The sequence below is a fragment of the Eublepharis macularius genome, chromosome 1 (assembly GCF_028583425.1).
Source record: "Eublepharis macularius isolate TG4126 chromosome 1, MPM_Emac_v1.0, whole genome shotgun sequence".
In the NCBI taxonomy this organism is placed as follows: Eukaryota; Metazoa; Chordata; class Lepidosauria; order Squamata; family Eublepharidae; genus Eublepharis; species Eublepharis macularius.
Window position 1 is genome coordinate 197,527,104 of NC_072790.1, and position 24,877 is coordinate 197,551,980.

Here is a 24,877-nt window from a genome sequence, read left to right on the forward strand (position 1 = left end):
AAATCGATGGTGAGGCCTCATTTGGAGTACTGTGTACAGTTCTGGTCGCCACACCTTAAAAAAGATATCATAGCACTGGAAAAAGTACAGAGAAGGGCAACTAAAATGATTAAAGGGTTGGAACACTTTCCCTATGAGGAAAGATTGAGGCGCTTGGGGCTCTTTAGCCTGGAGAAAGACGACTGAGGGGAGACATGATAGAGGTTTACAAGATAATGCACGGGTTAGAGAAGGTCGAGAAAGATGTGTTTTTCTCCCTTTCTCACAATACAAGAACTCGTGGGCACTCTGTGAAATTATTGAGCAGTCGGGTTAGAACAGATAGAAGAAAATACTACTTTACACAAAGGGTGATAAACACATGGAATTCGTTGCCACAGGAGGTGGTGGCAGCTACAAGCATTGCCAGCTTCAAGAGGGGACTGGACAAATATATGGAGCAGAGGTCCATCAGTGGCTATTAGCCACAGGAGATAGATGGTATTCTCTTTGTGGGGAGGTGGTGCTCTGTTGTCTTGGTGCTGGAAGGAAGGCAGTGGGAGGGCTTCTGGTGTCCTGGCCTCACTGACAGTCCTTTAGATGGCACTGGATTTCTAGCCACTGTGTGTGACAGAATGTTGGACTGGATGGGCCACTGGCCTGATCCAACATGGCTTTGCTTATGTTCTTATGTTCTTAAGAGGAAAAGACCAGGGGGTAGGGGGGCTCCTAGTTCTGGCTTTCAGGGAGAGACAGCTGCTGTTAGAGAGAGAGGGTGAGTGCATTGGAACTTGAATTTTCTTTGTGTGTGGTGAGATAGGGATCTACCCCTTCAGGTTCCAGGGCTGCTGCCATGCTCTGGGGCCAAGCTATTATTTATTATTGGTACCTTTCCTGCTGCTGCTCAGGTAGGGTTTCTGGGAGTGGTGTGGTAGGGATCTTGATGGCTGGAGGAGAGCCTGCTGGCCCCCCACGAACAATGAACAATGGACATGTTCATGAACAGGATCATGTTTGTCAATGTTCATTGTTTGAACAACGAACACCATGTTCGGGGTTTTTTTCTGTTCGTGCCCATGTCTAATAATGAATAATCAGAGTCAGCAACAAAAATGACAACCAATGACCATGATAACATATGAAATCACTAAGAAACAGAAATGGCCGCATCCGCTTATCCATAGTCCCAGAGGACCAGTGGTCCTCTAATCTAAGTCATGCATTTCTTACTGCATTCTTTCATATACTAGTTCTGTCTAGAAAAGTGTTAAAACAATTCTACAATGATTCAATTAGTGGTGAACCACAAATGGCAGGCAGTTTGAAAATACAGGGGAACTTTACTCAAGCACCTTTTGGAAAGGACCCAAGGAGTTAAGATTTTAGCTTTTCTGTAAGGACACAGTCATCATGCCCCCCTCCCAATCCTGAGTTTGAACAAGCTTCAATAGGCCTTCATTGAAACAATCATTTCTTCACAGTGTCTTGTGTTGAACATGGCAACCCCTTTAAAGATTGCTTTAGTATAAAATGGATTTACTGCTGTTTCTGAATCCTAAGACTATGATTGGATGGCAGCTGCCATATCAAAAATATCTGACTAGCCAAAATAAGTTGTAATTAATTTAAAGACTGGTATTTATTAGAGATGGCCAACTGCCAGCGGGCTGCAAAAACAAACATTGTTAAGCAAGCTGCCATGTCTACTTGTATCCTGTGCTGGTAATTGCATTTCTATCTGCTGTCAATATTTTTAAATGAAAATAAGAGGGTACTGTAAAGGGTGCAAGTGTACAGCAGGTAAACATTATTACTCATATCATATTTGATCTGATGCCATTGAAAAGAAATGCCTTTCAACCACTGGCCTTTCATCAGTGAAAGGTTTTGCATTGTTCTGTAAGGTTTCCATGCCAGTTTGGTGTAGTGGTTAAGAGCGTGGGACTCTAATCTGGTATTTAAAAAAATTATTTAAACTATAAACTACACACCACAACACAATAAACAACAAACATAGAGAACAAGAAAAAAACACAATTCTAAACATAACACACTAACAATACATATATCTATAAAATTAAGACGAAAAGAAAAAAGAAAACAACCCCCCCTAAATTACACAAGTTGAGTTCTGGTTTTCTCCGCAACAAGTATGTATCATTTCTAGAGTCCCACTTATTCTAAGTTAGTCACAAAACCCCTCTTTTTTCTATTGTTCCTGTTTCTTAATCTATAAATCCAGATGACATCAAATCCTTGTTATCCATTTCATGCAAAAAGTCTATTAACGGTTTCCATTCAGTCAAGAAGTTAACTAATGTCCTTGCTCTAATTAATGCAGTAAGTTTTGCCATTAATGCAAACTCCAAAACTTCTGTCAACCATTCCTCCACTGTAGGCAATGTTGTAGTTTCCCACTTTTGTGCATAAAGTACTCTTGCTGCTGTAATAAAGTATAAAAACAGTGTTCTAAAACTTTTTTCAACTGGCTGTCCATTATTCCCAACAGAAAAGTCTCTGGTTTCAGCGCAGTACTCTAATCTGGAAACCAAGTTTGATTCCGAATCCTCACTCCTCCACTTAAAGCTAGCTGGGTGACCTTGGGTCAGTCACAGCTTCTAGCTCTCTCAGCCCCACCCACCTCACAGGGTGTTTTGTTGTGGGGATAATAATACCATACTTTGTAGACTGCTCTGGGTGTTAAGTCATCCTGAAGGGCAGGATATAAATCAAATGTTATTATTTTGCACTGCTCTTTATACTTATGACTAGACAAGGGCACGATCCAAAAAAAAAAAAACAATCAAGCTGTTCGTGGATCCACACTGGTGACGACCCCAGGTCACCAATTCACTCCGATCAAGTCCCGTTTCCGATCTGGGATTGGAGCCCCCCCCCCCCACACACACACACTTAGAGCAGATGAGGAAAAAAGTTTTTAACCCGGCGATGAGCTGCCTCCCCTCAGGGAGGGGACGTTTTCTCACACACACATATGCACGCACTTAGAGCAGAGGGGGGGGGAGTTTTTTACCCTGTGACGAGGGGACGTTCTCTCTCTCTCACACACACACACGCACGCACTTAGAGCAGAGGGGGGGAGTTTTTAACCTGGCGTTTTCTCACACACACACACACACACACACACACACACTTAGAGCAGAGGGAGGGAAAGTTTTTAACACGTCCCTGCCTCTCCAAATAGAGAGAGAGACACACACCCCGTCAACAAGTTTCAGCCAACTTTTTTTAAAAAGCAAGGATAGAATCCTCCATCCCACCCAATTTTAAAAACAAGCAGCCAGTCTTCCAAAAGCATATTTTAAATGCGAAGGAAGTAAAACCAGGATCCACATGGATCCTCGCAGATCCTATGGTTTTTTAAATAGGAAAAACACAAATGAATCATCAAATCACATACCAACTTCTTGCAAAAAGCAGGCACTGGGCTGAGAAGCCAGGAGGAGAGAGATATCTCTTTTCAGTTAACTCTTTCAGCACTGAATGAACTCAGGAGAGGAGAGCAAAACAGCTTGATAGCTGCTCTCAAAGCAAGGGGTTTTTGAAAGAGTTAACACTGAGAAGAGATCTCTTCTTAACTCTTTCAATGACACTGAATGAACTCAGGAGGAGCGCAAAACAGCTTCTGCTGATGATAGCTGCACTCAAAGTTTTCTCTTTCTCTTAACCCATTCCTCTCCCAATCACTTTGCTTATATTTTTCTCAGGAAGCCACCTTTTCACTCAACTGTTTGCTTTTCCTTGCTAGGGGAAATATTATCAAGTTTCAAACAGAGCTCAGGCATTTCCCTGCCTCCATTGCCAGGGGAACAGATTGTTGGCGTCCCGGTCCTATCACGATCGCCCCGGAGTCCTGACTGCTGGATCGTTTGCCGTGGAAGACAATGATCCACCAGGTCACGATTGGGAGATTGCCATTATTGTGGGGGGGGGGGGTTGATCGTAATCCAGATCATGCCCTTCTCTACTTATGACAGAGCTGTGGAGATCTATGTATAAATATTAGTCCACATATCAAGGATTGATTTCAATGCAGTGATAATGGCCGGGCTCTATGTGCCTTAGAAAGCACAGAGATTCTATCAGAAGCAGGGATTGCTTACAAATTTCATCTAGACAAAGGGTTTAGTTGGTGGAAACGTGGAACATAGCCCTGCATATCTAGAATCTGTTGCCCAATAAAACAGATTGACATGCCAAAATTTTTATGCTGTTTTTATGGTCTGCTTCTAGCTCATGGGCTGTTTTATGAGTATCGTTTTAAAATGATAATTGTTGGTTTATGCTCTTGTTATGACAGTTGCCGGTTGCAAGTGCTTGCATATGGGTATGCAAGGTTATTGTGCTCTTTTTTTTTGTCAGCTGTCCCAAGCAAGTCTCTCAGGATGACAGAATTTGAGCAATTCCACCCTAGTTCCAAATCTGGCCAGTGTTATCACCAGATTGCTTCCTCTAGTGTGCACAGCCAGCTGTGTTGATTATGCCTTTCCCAACACACCACTCAAACATCTTGGAGATGCTGCTGCACCAGAAGTCCCCCCTCTCCCAGCCACTCAAGCCAGTGATGATCTATCTTGGGAATGACCCTTCATCTTTAGATGTCTCAGAAGGTAGATTAACACCCCTTGTCCCAGCTGATAAATATAACATCATGCAAGTTTTTTATGTAGATCAACCAAACCTGTCACAGCCTTCATCAGAGAAGTGAATGCCATCCCTCTTGTACATATGCTGCACATCAAATTAGATGTCCAGGCAGGGGATACAGGCAGCCTGTCCCTCCATCTGCCTTCTTCAGATCCTGATTCAGCTTGTACTTGGCCAGCTCAATGTGTGTAAGCTTAAAAGCCCCTCTCTAAACTCTCTTTTGCAGAAGCTCGGACCAAAGAAGGACAGTGCTTAGGCAAAACTCCCTAGTCTGTTGACTACTCCTATGTTGCAGTGAGTTGATTGTCAAACCAGAGGTTTGCACTAGATTATTCTCACTCAACTGGGTGATTTGTAATATGGGATAAAGGCCTTCTTTCAGCAATAGGAGAAACAAAGGGAGCAGTTGGCTTCACAGCATTTCTCTATACCCACACCAACTGATGCTGGCCATAGAAGCAGGACCCAACTAGATCCTGAAAGTGGAGTTTTTGACTTTCTGCCCAGAAGACAGAGGAAGGACCTAGAATTAGTACTTTAACTGAATTCCTTGATAAGCACATATCTGCTATGAAAAGAATGTCACTTTTTCATTGAATATACATCTTAAAGTTGACAGATCACTATCTCTTGGCCCTATGAATACCTTGCTTGGAAACTCTAAAAGTGCTCGAATAGAAGCTGCACCCATTCTAGACCAGTGTGTACCAAACTTGCATACTAGCACCTTATGTGGGACAATGCCAACCAAATATCTGTGAAAAAAACAGTATTCTTTCAAAAGCAAACCATCACAATGCTGAAACAGCCAGAGCTATTTTCCCTTTTTTCCACTAAATTTATCTGAGCTTGCGCCTGACAAAGCTGGACATTGGCAGAAGCACAAAGCACAGCATGTTTCTCCCTTCCTCTGTGATGTCTTTGACTTCCAGATCATGAGGATCACTTCCAAAGAGGATAAAGCCAGATCTCTAGATTGCAGGGCTTGACCCAAAACATCCAATCTTTAATGAGCCAGCAACTTTCTAATCCAAAGTATTGTAAATAATGATACCAGGACAACTGGCCTTTTAAAAACAACCCGCAAGTGACTATGAACAATGAGGCCTAAAACTCTGTTTCAACATTAATATTATGTCTGACATAAACAGATACCAGCTTTCCAGCACCCCAGAGATCTCTGTAGCCCAACCCACTAATATTCTCCTTCTCCTGAAGTCCCCTGTGCAATTCTAGAGGCCAAGGCTCCTAAAAAAACTTCAGCATCTTAACTGACAAATACTTTTCCTTCAGACTCACTGATCATCACCTCAGCTGATTTGCCAGCAGTAGCCATCTTTTAGCCACATCTTGTTCCTTAACTATCTGAAAATTTTGAAGTTTTCCGCTGTAAGTCACTAGTGCCAAATTTCCATAACATTTCCAAAATCACCATTGGCTGCTATCTAGATCTGGTTCCAGCTCCCAAAATTTCTCACTCATGAGAAATCATGGATCTACAGTTTCAAATCTGGCACATACCCCAAACACTATATTATGCTTCAGAACTGGCAAAACCACAGCTTACTCTAAAACATTGTGCTGAATATTTTATCTGAACCCTTTGAGGGTATTTCACTGACCAACCCAGCAAGGAATAGAGCTTAATTAAGGCTCAGGTTGGGGGTTGGCTGCAGGGTGTGAGATTGACTGTAGAGACACATATACTAGAGTAATACATGTTCCTTCTAATCTGATTTGTCAAACATATTGATCTTTACCTGATTTTCCTTCTGGGAAACACAGGTCCAGATACCAAGAGCTTTAAAAATGGCTCAACATGGTGGGTGGAGCTTCCTATGATGACTGCTGAAAACTTGGCAGTTCAAAGGCACTGCTGTGTACTGTTGACATTAAGACTATGAGTGCCATATGTCCTTCTTTATGAGGTTGTCAGCTTTTTTACCAGGGCTTTTTGCTTTTAAGAGTTGTATGAGAGGCAAAAATCTAGTATGTAAAATGTATTTCCTGACATAGACATAAACTGATATGAAAAGCTTCTGCCTATTTTGATGGACACTGAGAGGTGTAATACCTTTCCCAGAAATATGCAGCTGTATTTTACTAAAATTATCACTGATTTTTCTCAGAACAAACATCTTTGATTCTGCTAATTAAACATGCATCTTAGATGTCTCTACAGTATAATAAGTGATACCATAATGTCATTTTATGATGGAAGATTATGTCCATGTATTGATTAGTAGCGTGATTGTACAATTACCTATGGAGAGATACAGGGAGACAAAGTACCTTCAACCCTATTGTTAGTGCAAATGAATCTGCTGTAGGTAGCAATTACCTCCACATTCCATCTATTGAATACTTGTAAGACTCGTTTTTTCTGATTCTGAAAATTATATCTGAATTTTACATTGCGTCAAAGAAAGAAAATTTCAAACCCTGCCTATCTAATTTTAAAGGCCTTTTAACTTATGTCAGTATTGTTAAATGGGATAAAGTCAGGATATTTTCCCACCTTTGACAAATTGAATTATATAAGTACTGTTTTCTTTGTTAGGAAAGCACAAAGACAAAGATGACAATCCAGTAAGCAATTTCAAGTATGTCAAATTAGTTTGACTTCTGTATAAGCAAATCCAAAGTACAAATTACAGAGGGTTTTACCATGGAAGGCCTTCATTTTAAGGGGAAATGGTTGACCTAGGAGCATTATTGAGTTTGCTATGTAAAATTCAGATTATTATCTAAATTTAAGCCTATTTCTTGTTAATGAAGTGATCATTCCACACGTGGGCTGTTCAACTTCAAACCACAAGAGGGGATTTGTGTCAGCAACATTTGGACATCATGTTAAGACAGTATCTGCAAGCTGAGAATTCAGTTCATGCATCTGATGAAATAGAGTCTAACCATGAAAGTTGGAATGCCAATACATCAGTTTTTTTTAATGGTGGCACTAGATTCCTTTTTGGGGTTGCCACAACAGATAAATAGAGGGTTGGGGGGTTGCATTTAGAGGGTTGGGGGGTTTTTTTGCATTTCTATTTATACCAGGATGTCAGTAGAACTTTTTAAATTCCCTGGGCAGTCCAAAAAACTCTGCACTGTCTGGGTGAAAACCGGACACATGGCAAACCTAGGGGAGGGAGGAGGACAAAAAGAGAATTAAAAGTGGATAGAGAGGAATGAAGACATACAAAGCTGGGTGATGGACTTAGCAAATCCAATCTCGCTTCAGCCTCCTTGCACTTTGCAGGCCTTGGGGAGCTTTCTGAAAACTTCGCTGGCTTTATAAGTTGGCAGCAAATAGCACTAACTTGGATATTTGCTCTGCTCTGTCTGATTGCTCTGCCCCTCATGGCTGAGACCAGAACTGCATGAAAAGTTTACAAAATGCATTTGCTGAATGCAAGACGATTCCAGCTTCAGGGACCCTCAAGAGCCTATGTGTTCAGGGGATTTTGTTCCTTCATTCTCCTTCTCTCCATGAAATCTCAAGCATGTCTGCTCCTCTTCAAGAATGGCTGCTTCTCTTAGAAAGGTGCCTTCCCCCCAAGAAAGCTTTCTTCTATCCACCAACCCACCTCAAACCACTCTCACAGTAAATTCACCAGGGAGGGAAAGGGACAAAGGGACAATGGAACAAAGGGACAATGTAAGATTGCTGAAATGGAGTCTATTCACCAATTCAGAAAAATGGACACCCTCCCCTGCTGAACAGAGACTTAGGATTCTTATCTCACTACAGATGCTAATTTCTGCTGTAATCAAACTGTATTATATCTTTGCATCCTGATGCCCTCCCTTGTAACACTCCTCCCACCTTTGAATGTGATATAAAGGCTTAGAGATCTTGATCCTACTTGTGTCTGAACAAGGGAGCTCTGACTCTTGAAAGCTTACACTCTGAAAATTTTGTTGGTCTCTCACGTGCCACTGGACTGAAACCCCACTGTCCTACTGCATACCAACATGGATATCCACCTAAAACTGAGGACAGCTTGTATGCCATTGCCAATCTCTCGCATCCCTTTGAGAAGACATTTTCCTCCTCTTGGTGTGCAAGAATAACCTATACACTCAATACCACAAGAAGCCACCTAAACACAATGTTTAAAGTTCAGTGGATCATTCTATTAGCTGTATCTCTCTTACCTTCTTATTACAACCAACATTTTAGGGATAAGATTCTCATAAACATAGCCATTGACCCTTGAGACCTGTCCAAAAGATGCAGGACGCCTTCTTCCCTAGCTTTTTTTGGAAAAGCCACAAATGCTTCCAAATTGATAGAAAAAATAGAAAAGCATTTGTAGGTATAGGAAATGAAAGAGCTGATAGGTGTGTCCCCTCATATTCTTACTATATGTTTTTGTGTGTTTTTAATTGTCTTTCCATCTTCTGTCTTCTTTGGCATACATTTCACAAGCTAGCTGTTTAAAGGCTGAAAAATGTCATTGTGGGAATAAATAAACATATTTTTACATAGATCAGAAGGGATATTACTTGCCCTTTGTATGTGCCATATTGCAAAACTTATGAGAACATTTTTGCAGGTATCTTATCCTTTGTTCTGAATATACTCCCAGGAGAAATGGAGAGAGAATGCCAAGAGGCATAAGCCATAACAGTCAATGATATTAGACTGGAGACTGTTGCCATAACAACAAAAGGAATCAGACCTCTCCTACATTAGGAAAAGCCAGTCTGAAAGATATCTGTGCTTAAAGCGCTACACTTGTGTAGCTGAACGTATGTGGCACAGTCCTATTTCGAGGTAACTAGTAAATTCAAAATATTAAAAAGCCCAACTCAAATCCTAAACATTCAAATTCTAGTTGAAATATGCTGTAGCATAGTGGTTGAGTGGCTGGGCTTTGAATCAGTACCCTGCTGGTTCAACTCCCATGACTGCCATGAACTCAGTTCCAACTCCTCAGCTGTGTTGAGGGGATAATAATTGCACTGACTTTGTTCACTGCAGCATATAAGCACACTGGTATTATGGTTTGGGGCCAGTGTGAATTCTTTTCTTTTTTTATTGGAGTTGTGAATAGAGATGGGCACGATCCAAAAAAAATTGCCAATCCAGCTGATCGTGGATCGGTGCCGGTGACGATCCCGACTACACGATCCACACTGATCATCTCCCGTTCCCGATCCATGGATCGTGGATCATGGAGGCCAAAGCAGGGCATGCTGCTATTCCCATCTATGTGGGAAGGTGAGTGTTGGCGGCGGCCACCGGGCACGGGGAGACGGGGACGAGCTGCCTCCCCTCAGGGCAGGGGGTCTGGCCGCTCACCGGCGGCAACCCCTATGTGCCCGCCCACCAGGCCAAAAGGGAGCGCACTGGTGAGAAAAGAACGGTGGGTGATGCCGGTGGCATCTGTGTTTGTCTTTGGCCTTCTGTGTTTGGCCGTCAGAGCTGCCTATCAGGGTTTGCAGGGATGAGATTGGAGTGCCCATGGCTACAGAACACCCCCTTCCCCCTCCCTCCCCTGGGTGTCTTCTCCCAACTGGTGACTGCTTTGCTGCTCCGTGGTTGGAAGGAAGCCCTGCTGATCAAGGAAAGCTTGGCTTTCATTCAGGTTTCCGGGGCGACGGAAGGAGGGGAAACACAGCTCAGGCATTCCCCTGGCTCCGTTGCCCCGGGAATAGATTACTGGCACCTGAGTGTCTGGCTTCCCGATCCGAGCATGATCCAGCCCCGATCCAGTCCCCTCCGGATCGCTGGATCGTTGGCTGTTGCCGATCATGATCTGCTGAGTCACGATCGCGTGATCGCCATTATCGTGGGTTTTTTTGGATCGTAATTTGGATCGTGCCCATCTCTAGTTGTGAATATAGTGGTAGGGCATCTTCTTTGCCTGCAGAAGATCCCAGGTTCACTCTCCAGCTTTAAAAAGTCAGATGATGAGTGTAGGGGATATAATTAATTAATTATATATATATATATATATATATATATATATATATATATATATATATATATATATATATATATATATATATATATATAAGATGTGCATTGGTGCATTGGTGCATTGGTTCCCCCCTGAGGAGAAACACTGAATGAATGAATGAATGATATTCTCCATTTGAATGTCACTTCTGCCATAGATTCACATCATAGCCTTTGGTAAGACATTCCCCCTGACCCAATACAAGGGTAAAAACTCCCAGCTACCACATGGGGTTGTTGTAAAGACCACAAGAAGATAATGTATGTGAAGCATTGTGAGGTTTGAACGTGTTGTCACTATATCCAATAATGAAATATCCAGCCTCTGTACAGATGATGAAAACAGAAAAACCAGACCACCCACAGACAATGTAGGGCTTTTTCTAATACCTGTGGGACTCTTGGTTACACAAGAAATTATGATTTTGTAAATTAGTTAAAAGAAAACTTTAAAATACCACAAAAGAGATGGAACTGTGACAGAAGCCGAGCAGCTATAAAGACAAAACTGGGGCAGGGTGAGAAAAATCAGTCTGCTCTAGTTCCTGAGAAGTTAGAAAGCCCTGTAGAGAGACATTTTGGATGCCAAGGTGGGATTTCCAACCACACCCCCAGTTCCTGACAGGCTCCCTGGTTGCATGAGGGTAATTATTATAATGTCACAATTGCCTGTCATGTGGTTTCACACAACCAACAGAGGCACCCTTCAGCAGCATTTTGTTGATAACTATGCAATTCTACATATACTTAGGGCCAAGCTAGACGTAATGCCTTCTCTGGGTTTAAACCCATGTCTACTGATTCCATTTTTAATTGGTTTTTAACACAAAGCTGCAAGGCCCCCTTCAAAACAGGCACACAGAGGGACAGCCCTAGTTGAATGAGCTTCCTGGGCCGACCAGCTCGCCTGAGGAAGATGTAGGAGGAAGACGGTGACCTGGCTGAGTCCCTTGGCTGTCTCCCTGCTGTTCACTACTCACCCAACATGTTCAAAGTGCAAGAGATTGCTGGGCTGTTTGCTGTGTCTGGGGGTATCACTTGTCCATCCTCACTTTGTACAAAAATGGAAGATTTTATATTAGGAGCTGCCTTGTATTTCTTTTGAAAAGCAAGGCCAAAGTGTTCCTCAGGAACAGCACAGAGTGACTCATCATGAGCACATAACTATCCTGGAAGCGAGGGGGACATTGTGAAAGTGACCAAATGAAGGGAAAGATTCTGCTCGTCTTGCAGACCCCGTGAACGCTGACAGTGATGGACTCTGGGAACTTTCCAAACTGGAAGGAGACGGGATGAGGGGAAATAGATTACTTCAGTTCCTTGTGCCCACTGAAGCCCAGCACATCTGTCCTCCCTCTCCCTGCCCCCTCTGCAAAGAAGTGTCACTGAACCCTTGTCTGAGCTCTCCCCTCTCCACATGCGGATTCAGTACTAGCATGGGCAAAGGGAGGCAGGGCGGGCAGTGTGGAGAGGGGCGACTAGGCTGCCATCTTCCTCCTGCATCTTCCTAGCTTGGCCCTTAGACTGCTCCCCATCAACAACCTTGCAAGCCTGAAAGAATTTGCCATAGTGCCAGTTTGTGGGGAGATGATTTTTGGCTATTGTTTTCCCTCTTTGTATGATGCTGTGATAGCATGTCTAGAAAAGGAATATGGTTAAACATAGTAAGAGCATTGTATAGTAGAAAATGTTCTTGGCAAACCAAATTAAGTTAGGATGAGCACATAACAGCCACTTGACTGGAAGAGCTGTTTTTTGTTTATTTTTCCATGAGCAAGCCAAAAAGTATAATGCTGTCTATTATGTCCTTTTTTTTCAATTTATTATTATTTTTTAAAATAAAGGATTCAGATGCAAAATCTTATTTTCTTTTGGGTCTCATCCCAAGACTTCAGACCAAAAGCTTGCTTAAACAATATTTCCACCACTCCACAGATGTCTTTTATTTATTTTTCACCAGAGTTCAAATTCATAATGTCCCAAACATTTTTTTTTTAAAAACCCACACAAACAAAGTATTTCCTTATGGTAGAATTAAGCAGGGCTTTAGATTCTCACGAGAAGAGAAAGGTGTAATTTAGCAAACAGGAAGAGGATTGCACAATGTATAATAAATGAATTTTTAACAGGGAGATAGAAATTATTTTATTTTTATTTACTTCATTTATACCAGTCTTTCTTCCAAATGAGACCCAAAGTGACTTACATCCTCCACCTCCTCTCCTCCATTTTATTTCCCAACAATCTTGTGAAGTAGGTTAGACTGAAAGTGTATGACTGGCCCAAGGTTGCCCAGCAAGCTTCAATGGTAGATTGGGATTCAAACCTGGGTCTCCCCAATCCTAATCTGACACTTTAACCATTGCATTGCACTGTTTCTCAAATTACAAAAGACTTGGTCACAGGTGACTCCCATACATCCTGACTCTATGTTACAAAAATAATAGATTTGGATTATCAGAAGATCTGATCCAGGGCCTAATGATGTCAGCAGAAGTCTTCCATTTTTATAATGATGTCTCATTCGGCTTATTTGAGCCAAGCTCAAGGGGCCAAGAAAGCAGACAGAATGACATGCAGCTACATAAGATAAAGTAAGAACATAAGAAGAAGCCTGCTGGATCATACCAGTGCTCCACCCAGCATCCACTATCAGACAGTGGCCAACCAGTTGCTGTCAAGGTCCAACAACAGGGCATAGAGGCTGAGGCCTTTCCCTGATGTTCCCTCCTGACACTGGTATTCAGAAGTTTATTACTTCTGAATGTGGAGGTTCCCTTTAGTCACCATGGCTAGTTGCTACTGATAGACCTGTCCTCCATGAATCTCTCAAAATTCCCTTTTAGAGCTGTCTATGCCGGTGGCTGCCCATCATAACATCCTCAGGCAGCAAATTCCACATTTTAAATGTTTGTTGAGTAAAGAAGCATTTCCTTTTGTCCATCCTGAATCTACTGCCCATCCACTTCATTGGATGAGCACGAGTTCCAGTACTTTGGTGGAGGGAGAAAAAGTTATCTCTGTCCACTCTCTCTATCAGATGTATAATTTTATAAACCTCTTACATGTCATCCCTCAGGACCAAACTATATGTTACAGTGGTCACAGACTCACACTATGGTTATCAATGCCAATTCTCAGTGGGTCAACCTAGATGTTTCCAGGAGGTCCCTGAGTGATGGTAGTCAGTTGCTAGATTGCTTTCCAGGGAATCCTTTGTCCAAGGAAGTTTCCCAGCAAGAAAAGCCTCCTTTTCTCCCTTCCTACCATAACACCCTTCTTCAAACATTGTTTGTATTACTGTTTTCTTACTTTTTGTCACAAGAAATGTGCAACTTTTCTTTATGTTCCCCATCAAAAAGTTATTGCCTTATACATTCTGTTTCTAAGCACATTTATGCAGAACTAAGACCCATTGTGTTCAATGGGGTTTATTTCCATGTAAGTGTACATGAGGAGCGTTTGCCAGTAAATACTTGTTTGTCAACAGAGGAAAAGTTATTTCCTTCCATAAGCCTCTATAACTCCCTCTGTTCACATCACAACCCCAACCTGGCCGGGGGGGGGGGGGGATCATGATTTGAACCCTGAAATCAGACTGCACAAGATGTTCAGTTGCACTGAATCTAAGAAACTTATGTAACTGGATCTAGAAACATAGAAAATAGTTGTGTGTCCTCCCCCCCTTAAATCAGATGGAAAATCGGCGATCAGCACTATACTATATTTGAAATTAAATCTTAAGACTATTTGTAGTGAGAAGTTAGCTATTATTATGCTGCATCTGTTTAAATTACCTGAGAATAAAAGCACTGAAAATCAGCAATTTTGAATTCCTTAGCCTAAAGCTGACCCTGCTTAGTAATTTTGTAATTCCAGCTTTTCCTCTAAAACAGCAGTTTAAACAAGCTGTTATTTGCAGGGTTCAGTTAATGAACAAGGTTTGGTGGTTAGTGTTAGCAAACCCTAAAATTAAGGGTGTTTCTTTGTGGAAATGCCTGTATTATTATCTTAAATAAATGCCATATATTTGTCTTGGAAAGGCTCCATCAGACATCATATTGCAGGCAAAGCTGGCTATCCACCAACAAATCAGTAAGCAAAATGGTTAGTAAAAAAATTGTCTTTTGGCTTCTTGAAGCAATGAAAGGAAATAAAGATATAAATAAATATGAATATTTCTACTAGTATTTATTGTTAATATATAAAGTGGACTTAATGGGGCATTTAGGATTTAGAAACCTTCATAAAAGCTAAGTGACAAGGTCAATATTGTTACTAGCACTGGTTTTCCAGGGTTTCAGGATCAATCGTCTACGTGCCGTAGAGATGCCAGGAGAACCTTTGGAATGCAAAGCAGATGCTCTACTGCTGAGAATAAATTGCTGGAGATCAAATTAGTGGGTCACAACTTGTTGTGCAAGGTTACCTTACAGCATGCCTGTAAGGGTCACTCTATATGTTACTTCCTTCTCCACAAAGCCAACCCAGGCTAGTGCAGAAGACACACAACAGCTTTAGGGAATGTTTTGCATAAAAAAAGGATAGCCCAAATGGGCTTTGAAAGCTGCCACCAGAGGAAGGAATGCTCAAGCTTTTCTCCCAAGCTTCCCCCTATCCCCTGTGCAAAAACAGTGAGGAGAGGGCAGTTTTCCCATTTCTGCTGCCTCACGTGCACAAAATACCTCCACGTGGAGCAGCTGAAACAGGAAACTCTCCCCCACACACCCTCTTTTTGCACGGGTGGGGGGAACAGGTCTCTCCCCATAAGGCAGCTTTCCGAGCCCATTTGGGCTCTCCTTTTTTATGCAAGATATTATCCAAAGCTGCTGTGTGCCTGCATGAGCCTGGGTTGGGTCTGTGGAGAACTCATGAAGGAAGTAATGTTTTGAATGACCCTAAGATGTAACAATATTATCACTACCACCACGCCACCAACAACTCAAAGAACATTTGTTGTCCCCAAACATCCCTTTGCATTTTTGAGGTCTCCTACTCAAATCTCATTCACAGAACAAAATCCACTGCAGTACAGGTCCTTTCCACTTGCATGTTTGTAGTAGTGGAAGAAAAATAAAAACCTAACCTAAATAACCCTATTCCCTATTACAAGTAGCCAATTAATCCAGCTGCATCTGAGTGGTACTATGAAGGTATGGGTGTGCATCTGGCGTGTGTGTGAAAGTTACAGCTGAGCTCTGGGGATGGGTGGAAGATGTTCATGCTGCAGAACCTCACTACGCCAGCATTGCTCCAATGTCCTGGCTTGAGAGCCAAAGTCAGGATTCTTCTCACAGTGAGCCAGAACTCCTGGAATTACCTTCTCAATGTGAGGAGGAGGAGTTATTTGGTAGACACCAGCCTGATTTCATACAGACCATTGCTACCCTTCAATGTTAGAAAACCCTAGAGCATAACTCCCTCCCTGATGAGTTCCAAAAACTCAGTTGTCAGCATTGATAACAGCAACACAAATTAAAGAGATCATTAATAATTGCAAAAGAGGTAATAAAAATTATTTTAAATGTAACCATACTTCAGTCTAGATATTAAGACATACTTTCAGTTGGCTGCAATACATATTTCTGGCCAGTTTCAATGAACTATGACCCAAAGCTAAAAACCATCTGCATCTCCTGTTTCCGCTTGAGACATTATTTATGTTTTTGGCTTTGTACCCTGAGCTAAATACGGAACATGTAAAGGTTGTTAATTAACCCTTGGAGAAATGAGTTTCCCAACAGCATATGGAATGGGAAGATGTTTTAAATCAAGCAGTAAAACTCCCAGGATTTATACATATTCAAATTGTCCTACTTAATGAACCCAAAGGGAATAATATTAAATAGTTTCTTAATGTAAACCTACCTATGCTGAAGCAAAATAACACCCAAACAAAAGTCAAGAAATTTAAATTCAAATTTTATGAACTCTCATTAACACAATGAATTATGGTAGAATATTCAGTAATGTGAATGTGTAAGTGAAGAATGTGGTGACTTTCCTCTAATTTCGTTATCTTGGAAGTAGAACCCATTGGTTGCGATGGGACTCACATCCATGTAAACGTATTCAAATTGTACTTATTATTACAGAACTGCTTTCATATTTTACTGGATATATTTTATATACAACCCACACCCACATAGACATGTAGAATGTGCATTTGTTTTCTAGTCTTTTTAAAAAAATCTGCTTTAAATAAATCTGGGAATTAATGCAGCAAGATGATTTTCTATCTTTCTGAACAAGATGCAAAGTCATTTGCACAAATGTCCTGGGGTGCATCCAAAACAACGTATTTTGAATGAATGCAGGCTTTGTTTGGAGAAGGGCAATAGCTATGAAGATTTCCAGAATTCAAACCTTAATACCACCAGTTGAAGGATCTCCCACTTCAAAGCTAGGAAGGATCTTTACCTGAGATCCTTGGAAGCCACAACTAGTTCTCACCGATTCATGCATTTAAATATTTATATCCTACCTTTCTTTTTGGCTCAAGGCACTTACAAATCACAATTTAAAGCACACAGAATAAAACCTCAAATAAATCCCCCATCTTTAAAAAATGCCTGCAATCTAAACCTCATTAAAAGCCCTGGCAAATAAAATGAGTTTGCAGTGCCTCTTAATAATTTCTAGAGATAATAATACTGAATGGCATGGAATATTGTCTGGCTCCATATATAGCTGCTTTTCTATTCTCTGAGAGCCAGTTTGGTGTAGTGGTTAAGAGAGGCAGAACTCTAAGCTGGAGAACTGGGTTTGATTCCCCACTCCTCTGCTTGAAGCCAGCTGGGTGACCTTGGGTCTTGGAGCTCTCTAAGCCCCACACACCTCACAGGGTGATTGTCATGGGGATAATAATAACACACTTGGTAAACCACTCTGAGTGGGTGTTAAGTTGTTCTGAAGGACAGTATATAAATTGAATGTTGTTGTTGTTCTTTACATTAGGACACAGCAGAAATTTAGCTAATGAAGAACTTCCAACACTGATGGTTTGATTCTAATTAGATATGTGCAAATACACATCCACTGTATGCAAATATTTGTGCAGCAAACCTGTAGACACTAATGAAATGAGGATTCTAGTAGATTTGTGTCCTTTGGAGTGGTGTTCAGTTTGGTGGTGTTTCAAGTGGTGCTTTTATCCTGGCACCTCATACTCTTCCTTCTGGTTCTTGGTAAATTGGAATGGAAGAAGCAGAAGGTACAGATGGAAGCAGACGGTACAGTAGTGTGGAAGCCTGCTGCTATTGCAGTGAGAAACTGGCTTAGAATCTTTGGAGATCATATACTTACATCAGGTCAAATATTCCAAGTCTCAAAGACCTTGTTAAGTTTTCTGAGCCATTATTTTCTTGGTTATTCTCACATTCCTGTTCCTTAGTGATCAGTGATCTTCTCCAACCAATCCCATGAATAAACCCTCAACTCCTGCCTTTGAAATTGCCACCAACAGAGCTCCCCCCACCCTTCTCTGAAAATGCTGTTCTTCTGCAGGACTCAGTAAGTCATGTTCTTAATAAAAAAGGCATTTTGCACTTCCAAATCCTGTATAAACGTTTATATGTGGATTTCTTCCATCTACCAGTACACATAAATGTTTTCTACCATCATAGGTAAAAAACATCAGAAGCAATACCGTTTTGGCCTGGTTTGGATGACAATTTCACTAGGAATGTATCATCCAAACCAGGCCAAAACCATATCACTTCTGCAAAGCCTGCTTGTATTAATTCCAAATATTTGTAACAGTCTTTTTAATTTTAAAAAAATTGCTTATAAGTGCCTTCATGAAACTAAGAATTTAAAGACCTTTGTGAAACTAAGGATTTAAAGACCTTCATCTTTTTTAAATCAAAGATTTTCCAAGTTCTAAACAAGCATTTCAGACTGGGAAGATTGCTTTTCTTTCTATATGTTTAGCCTAAATATTCTCACAATGGATTTCTTTTGTTTACAGGTTGCAGTACTTATGAATTTTTTATGGTCAAATGAAAAAGCCCAGCACTAACCATTGTAACTGCATGGCTCCTTTCTGACTGAAAAGAAACCTTACTAGCATGAAGTTAGTCCTTTGCTCTGCTGACCTTTTGTGCAACAGGAGTCCCATGGAGAATTTGCATTATATAGCTTTCTTTTTCAATATTAAGCACAACTTACAATCCAGAGTCTCTTTTGTATATGGGATCATCATCTGATACCCGTGCCCATGGCTTGCAGTAAAATCTTGCGCAATTGTTTTTGAAAAATCTCATCCAGAAGGCTTGTTCCACATGGTCAAGCATATGGCAATGTTCTTTGCCTATGATTGCTTCCCAGCAGATGCTGTAGTGGATTTTCTTGCACTTTACTGTATTTCCAGCAGTTGCTTTATGTTGGCCTTGCAGCAGCTTTGCAGCAGTTTAAAATGCTGAAAGTCATGAGAATTTCATAAAGTTTGCTATAATCTTTTCATAGAATCATAGAAACATAGAGCTGGAAGGGACCCGTGCACAATGCAGGAAATTTACACACACACACACACCAGTCCTTCCTTGACTCCTGCTCTATGCCCAAAAGAAGGCAAAAAAACCTTCAAGGGGCAATGTGACCTGGAGGAAAATTCCTTCCTGACCTAGGGTTGCCAGATCCCTCTCACCTCTCACCGGGAGGTAGGGAGAGCTGGCACTGATCTTGTGCTGCTCATGAGGATCCTCTTCGCCCCAGGGCTGACACAATGATGTCACTTCCAGTAGTGATGTCATTGTGCCAGTTGTGCAAGTGCTCCTGCACTCTGTACGGGGCCAATTTGCCCAAATCGGCCCCAAACAAAGCACAGGAGTGCTTCCATGGGGGTGCAACAACATCACTTCCAGAAGTGATGTTGCCGTGCTGGTTGGGAGCGCACGTGCAGTGCACATTCCTGAGGTGCCTGCCAGTGGTGGGCAACCTCTGGGAGCTTGCTCCCTCCCACCAATTGCTGGGCAATCGGCAGATGAGAGGACAAATCCTTGGGAGTTTGCCCACCACCAGCAGGCACCAGGGAACCCTATTCTGACCCTGAAGTGTTGATTGGCATTACCCTGGTGACATAGAAAGGACCATGAGATCTAAGCACTGGCACATCCTCCCAATCATAATCTACCTAAGTTTACTATATTCAGGAGTGTGCAAGGCCCCAAATCAAGGTGGACATTGGTGTTTGTTTTTCTTTACACGTAATAAGTTTTGTTTGTAACTTGTAAATAGTTTCTTTGGTTAATAATCACTTTATAGTTTAGCACAGCAGTGTCCATTATTGTGCTATTCTCATGATATATTAGGGTTGCCTGTCCCTGGCTGACACTCCTGTGAGCAAAATGGGGGCAGTGACTAGAAAAATCATTGTTGACGACACTATGACATCTCTTCTGGATCTGGAGCAGAATACCTCTCAGCAGCACCCCAGTTTGTTCCCAACCAGCACCGGAAGCACCGGCAGGGGAAAATGAAGGGTGGGGACGTGGGGCTACATGCTGGCATCACATCAGCATATTGAAGACTCTTCTAGTGAGAAACAGAAATGACATCATGGGACACTGTAGGAGTTGCAAGAACTTTATAGTTTGCAAAAAGCTTCGCAACTCCTAGAGCATTTCATAACATCTCTTCCAGTTTTCACCAGAAGTGATGTCAGTGTACCAGCATGCTGCTGGCACACAAGTTCCTGCCCCCTAAATGCTCCCAGCTGTGAGCTAAATGCTAACAGTCTGCTGGCTTTGGACTGGCAAAGCTACATGTCATAGTCTCAATCCAAATCAGGATCTTTTCTGTGTGCCTGTTTTTATAAAAGAGAGGGGGTGGGGTAATCTTGACAGCTCTGTACATTGCAATCCCAGTGTCATGTTAGTTCAATTTTTTTAAAAATAACAATAGCCCCTCTGTGTGTAGAATAACTTGACTTAAAGTAACCTTCCTGAGGCATAGTCACATGAAATTCAGGGTGGTAGACAGCGATACCCCTCTATCCTCCATAGATAATGGTCCCGATGATCTGCTAAAAGAGGCATATGCATATATTTTAGTCGTAACGTTTATAATTTAGAGATATTCTTTTCCAGTTTTTAATACTGTTAAGACAGCTTGTCTTAAGTGCATGTAGGGATTCCAGGTCCCCCCGTGAAGGGTGGGGGATCCCCTGCTCCCACCTTCTGCCACCAACCACCACTAGGGATCCTATTCCCCTAATGGGGGCAGGGGATCTTATTTGAACCTGTTGGAGACCCATATTAGCTCACTGTGAAGCCAGGAGCATTCCCAGCCCCTACGTGATGATGTAACTTCCCAGAAGTGATGTCATCACACCATCCTGGTGCGATGAAGACATCCAAAAAGATGAATGTTGGGTCCTTTCCCTTCCAGGGGGAAGGTAAGGGGACCTGGCATGGCAAACTTAAGTGCACAGGAGGACCCTCATAAGTTGTAGAAGAAGGCTTAGAGACTGCAATGGCAGAGGCTCTGCAGGGTTGTAAGCAGTAAAATGTCTTTCCCAACCCTTGAGGCCTGGTCTAGGTGGAATGAGGTGACAAAGTACTGATGTAGCTGGTTGGCAGGGATGCTGGTTCCCAGGCAAGTTATTCCCTGCCCTGCCTCTTATTCTGTATGCTTTCAAAATGCTTGTGAGATTTGCAGTTTAATTTCGAGTATATCAAAACCTGACCCAAATATTGCCCTTCCTCTCCTGGAATTCAGAATGGTGCTCATATTCTGAACAGGTGCATCATGGCCTCTCCAGTCCTATGTTTTTCATTTGTATTAAAACTCTTACTGTAAATGCCCTTGCAGCCAAGTTTACCACCTGCTAACCCAAAGATTCTACCTGTCACCTTAAAGATCCTGGAGTCAGCATGATCTGAATGCTTTCAATTTTTATTATTTAGAGCTTTCTCTCAAGAGAATCCGAAGTTTTCTGCCTTAAATGTGCATGCCCCTTCTCTTAACTTGTCTCCCAATATGGTCTCCAGTGACTTGCAAGCTCAGCTAGGAAGAAGTCCTTGAATTATTTGCTGATGATAGAAGTAATCCAGGTGGCTGGTGAACTAACTGCTCAACAGCCTTATGTGCAGTGCAGCAAAGGCACCACAACATTTATCATTGGCCTCTAACAGACTCTACAAAAACAAATCTATCTTGAAATGCATTTCATGTACAAGTTCTAAGGGCATCGCCCTGCTTTCCCTTTTTCCTCGCCCTGGTGACAACCGTGTTGACTAATTGTTGCGGTGGAACTTTGTCTGAACTTTTGTCTAATCCAAACGCAAGAACATAAATAAACCTACATTTCAGTCAGCAAACTATTAAAAAGTTACACAATCTTTGCTAATGCAAAGAATGGCCTGTAAAAGAAGCCTTACATCTGCTGTTCAGGAAGCAAACAGACTCTGTAGACTGAGAGTGGGTCATTCCCCCATTGCTATCAAATAGTAAATATACTGAAATGGGCAATCAATTTAAAATCACAGCTAATAAGCCGGTTTTATAGATGTCACAGACAGGTCAGTTGTGTGTATATGAGCAAGTTAGTGTGCCAAGGATACTCCATGCTCCTTAGTCACATTTCACTGGTGTGAGTGTGTGAGTAAAGGTACTGCTTATATTTTTGAGGGGCCCCTGGGCTTCTGACCCAGAGACATGTTTCTTCCTCCTGGGGGGGGGCAGTGTGAGTGGGGGCAGGAGAAAAAAACTCACAGGCTTCAAGAGCACCACCTCTGCACATATTGACTGTAACATTGCTGAACTTATTCAGAAACTCCCTCCTCCACAAAAGGAGGAAGACACTAATAAAGAAGTAATGGTGCTGGTAAAATCTGGGATTGTCTCTTTGTATGAATTTCCTTAGCTTCATGGGACTGAGGACATTGGGCAAGCAAAGAATATGCAGGAGGACTTTTTATAATCCATTGTCTATTGTGCTAAGAAGGTTTCCACATGGCTGGACAAGTTCAGGAGTTGCAAAGCTTTTTTTTTTTTTTACCCTTCCCATAGCTCTGAAGTTTCCCTGGGCTTGATCACAGTTTCCCAGAATCTACAAATTTAGTATTTGGGGTATTTCCTTAGTAGCTAGGGGCCTTGACTAGAATAAATGGTAGACTTGACAGAATGGCTGGCAAGATTTATTACACTGAACATAAAATCACCCACAAGTCCAATAATGTTTGACAGACAGACACATAGAATGCAAGTACCCTGGACATCATAGGCATGTGTGTGTGTGTGGTGCCCTCAAGTCAGAGTTGACTTATGGTGACCCCTGGTGGGTTTACATAGCAAGAAACTATCAGAGGTGGTTTTCTGTTGCCTGCCTCCGCAACCCTGGTCTTCGTTGGAGGTCTCCCATCCAATTACTAACCAAGGCCGACCCTGCTTAGCTTCTGAGATCTGACAAGATCAGGCTCCCCTGGACTATCCAGGTTAGGGACATCATAGACACTATGTTAAAAAAAAATTACAGCTCTTCGTATGCATTTCAGTAATCATTATCGAGAAATCTCAACAAATTTGACTAATTAAATTTAAATGACTACAGCCTTCTAGGCTTGGAAATTTTCAAAAGAAATAAACATGGAGTGCTGAGAGTTATAAGCAAGGAAGAACTTCTGGATAAACAATCTGTACTTTAACTTAGGGGGATAATATATACAAACCTTTGCATATATTTTTTAAATCTTATAGTGATGAGTGAACATTCCTTGGCTCAATTCAGAAAAAAATGGCTTGGTAATTATAATAACATCATAACATTTGATTTATATACCACCCTTCAGGACCACATAACGTCCACTCAGAGTGGTTTACAAAGTATGTTATTATTATCCCCACAACAATCACCCTGTGAGGTGGGTGGAGCTGAGAAAGCTCTGAGAAGCCCTGAGAGAGCTGTGACTGACCCAAAGTCAACCAGCTGGCTTCAAGTGGAGGAGTGGGGAATCAAACCCAGTTCTGCAGATTAGAGTCCCATCATTCTTAACCACTACACCAAACTGGTGTAGTGTTCAGGGGGGAAAAAAACCCAAACTTGTTTAAGAGTTATCTCCTGGCATGTAGAACTGGAACACGCACACTGATGGTGCTGCATGCTTGCACCTTATTGTATTACCCTGAGAATTATTTGTTTTGAGATCTAATAGCTTAATGTCACTAATGAAGACAACATCAGAATATTTTAAGCCTATTAAGCCCACTGTTTTGTCAGTGTCTTAAGTTCCAGCCATCTGTCACACTCTAATGTGACCAAGAGATAGGACCCAGGAGGACCAAGCTATGCAGATAAGAGGCAGGCCTGATTCTCCTGACTGGACTATCAGGAACAAGTGTATCTCACAGCCATGATGGGACCTCAAAAGAATCCTATTGTTTTATCCCATACAAGTTAATAGCAAGTATTCACTCCTATTGTGAAAAATAAAGCACTGCATTTGGGGACATTTCGGAGGATCTCTCAGTGGGAACTATAGACCTTCATCACTATTTCAGAACTTACATGTCAGCAATCTTATTGATAAAAAAACCTCCGAGGAACATTTTGTCAAACGGTTCCATGATGGCTAAGAGAAATAAAAAATTAAATCTTGAGACTCTAGAGGCAAGGGAGAACTTCTAGTACAACTTATGCCTTTAATACTTTCTAAAAACTGTTTTGCACTCATATCATGAATCCTTCCTGAATGTTTTCTGTCCTTAGCATTCCTAGAACTGTCACCTTGACAGTCACTGTCAAGGTGAAATTCAGCCGAAGCTGATGAAGGCAGAAGTCAAAACATTTAACTAGATGCTGTTAAGCCTATCTTTATTTTCTGAGTCACTTATTTATAGCTGTAATGTTGCATAGAATAACTATAGCAGCCAGTGTCCCTCGCTCCTTTTGTGAAGCAAACATAACCGGGCCAGGGCTAGGCTATCCTGCTAGATTTGACGCTGTTTAAGATTACAGTATTAGTCACTACTAGAGATTAATGTTACAGGGACCAGCATGGAATGCAGTATCTCCCTCTCTTATAATAGCTGAAACAAGTTTAGACTTTGATTTGAAGAAAATGACAGTGGTGCAGAGAAAGAGACAAGGTTTTGGAACAGTCTTCTTTTTCCATCTGCTGTACCTGTATATTTGCATATACTTTTTATTTGTATGTATTGATTTAAAAGTTGTATATCCTACACTCTCCAGAATCTTCCCAGGGCATATATCTAGCTGATATTCTTTCTTACTATGAAACTGATCATACAAAGCTGCCCAGA